The following is a 2,229-nucleotide window of genomic DNA, read 5'->3' as shown; positions in this document are numbered from 1 at the left end:
GAAGCCTCTTGAGTACTGTTGGATGCAGCTTGCATTCCATGCAGACTCTGAGAGATCATATTGACTTGCTGAGTCAATATTTTATTCTGAGCCAATATGGCATTCAGAGTATCAATCTCAAGAACTCCCTTCTTCATAGGCGTCCCATTGTTCACAGGATTCCTTTCAGAAGTGTACATGAACTGGTTATTAGCAACCATGTCAATGAGTTCTTGAGCTTCTGCAGGCGTTTTCTTTAGGTGAATAGATCCACCTGCAGAAGTGTCCAGTGACATCTTTGATAGCTCAGATAAACCATCATAGAATATATCCAGGATGGTCCATTCTGAAAGCATGTCAGAAGGACACTTTTTGGTCAACTGTTTGTATCTTTCCCAAGCTTCATAGAGGGATTCACCTTCTTTCTGTCTGAAGGTTTGAACATCAGCTCTAAGCTTGCTCAGCTTTTGAGGAGGAAAGTACTTGGCTAAGAAAGCTGTGACCAGCTTATCCCAAGAGTTCAGGCTGTCTTTGGGTTGAGAATCCAACCATAATCTAGCTCTGTCTCTTACAGCAAAGGGGAAAAGCATGAGCCTGTAGACTTCAGGATCTACTCCATTAGTCTTTACAGTATCACATTTCTGCAAGAATTCAGTTAAGAACTGAAAAGGATCTTCAGATGGAAGTCCATGAAACTTGCAGTTCTGCTGCATCAGAGAAACTAATTGAGGTTTCAGCTCAAAGTTGTTTGCTCCAATGGCAGGAATGGAGATGCTTCTTCCATGTAAATTGGAATTAGGTGCAGTAAAGTCACCAAGCATCCTCCTTTCATTATTATTATTTTCGGCTGCCATCTCTTCTGCTTGTTCGAAAATTTCTGAAAGGTTTTCTCTGGATTGTTGTAATTTAGCTTCTCTTAATTTTCTCTTCAGAGTCCTTTCAGGTTCTGGATCTGCTTCCACAAGAATGTTCTTATCCTTGCTCCTGCTCATATGACAAAGAAGACGGCACAGAAAAATAATAATAATAATAGAGATCCTTTATACCACAGTATAGGGATCCCTGTGTAAGTGGAAGAAAAGAGGGGGAGATAAAGAATGTGATGTAAAGGAAGAAACACAACTGTAAGGATGGAAGAGATGTGAGATGAGATGTTAGGATATGAATGAATAAATAGAATAAGATGGGAGAGGGATAATTTTCAAAAAAATATTTTGAAAAATAGTTAGTGATTTTCGAAAATGGTTTTTTTTTTTTTTTTTTTTTTGAAAATTGTTAGTATTTTTTCGAAAATTAAGATTTAAAATTTAAAATAATAGTTAATTAAAAAGAAATTTTGAAAAAGAGGGAAGATATTTTCGAAAATGAGAGAGAGAGAGAGTTAGTTAGGTAGTTTTGAAAAAGTTAAGAAACAAACAAAAAGTTAGTTAGTTAGTTGAAACAAATTTTGAAAAGACAAGGAGTTAGGAAGTTAGAAAAGATATTTTGAAATCATATTTTTGAAAAAAGATAAGATAAGAAGATATTTTTGAAAAGATATGATAAAAATTTGTTTTGAAAAAGATTTGATTTTTAAAATCACAATTAATGACTTGATTCATAAGAAATCACAAGATATGATTCTAGAACTTAAAGTTTGAATCTTTCTTAACAAGCAAGTAACAAACTTCAAATTTTTGAATCAAAACATTAATTGATTATGTTATTTTCGAAAATTTGGTATAAAAATAAGAAAAAGATTTTTGAAAAATATTTTTGGAATTTTCGAAAATAACTAAGAATTTTGAAAAAGATTTGATTTTTGAAAAAGATAAGATTTTCAAATTGAAAATTTGATTTCACTTATGAGAAACAATTTGATTTTAAAAATTTTTTGAAAAAGTCAATCCAAATTTTCGAATTTGATGAGAGAAAAAGGGAAAGATATTTTTTTGATTTTTGAAATTTTTATGAAAAACATGAAAATTATGCAATGCATGAAATTTTTATATCAAAACAATGAATGCATGCATGAATGATATGAATGTCAAGATGAACACCAAGAACACTTTGAATGTCAAGATGAACATCAAGAACATATTTTTGAAAAAATTTTAATGCAAAGAAAACATGCAAGACACCAAACTTAGAATTCTTTAATGCTTACGCACTAAGAATTCAAGAATGCATATGATAAACATGAAAAGACACAAAACAAAAAATCATCAAGATCATACAAGAAGACTTACCAAGAACAACTTGAAGATCATG

General features: G+C 31.7%; 1 non-coding gene across 1 annotated transcript; it reads left to right on the top strand.

Moving 5' to 3' along the window:
• The first annotated feature begins 329 nt into the window (after positions 1–329).
• Positions 330–437, top strand: LOC148561824 (small nucleolar RNA R71). The gene has a single exon (XR_015887368.1). It is a non-coding gene; the product is annotated as a small nucleolar RNA R71 (small nucleolar RNA).
• Positions 438–2,229: the final 1,792 nt, after the last annotated feature.

Source organism: Arachis ipaensis, chromosome B6, assembly GCF_059453495.1.
Source record: "Arachis ipaensis isolate K30076 ecotype BB chromosome B6, ASM5945349v1, whole genome shotgun sequence".
Taxonomy (NCBI): domain Eukaryota; kingdom Viridiplantae; phylum Streptophyta; class Magnoliopsida; order Fabales; family Fabaceae; genus Arachis; species Arachis ipaensis.
The sequence above is the reverse complement of the archived record's forward strand: the minus strand, read 5'-3'. Positions and strand labels throughout refer to the sequence as shown.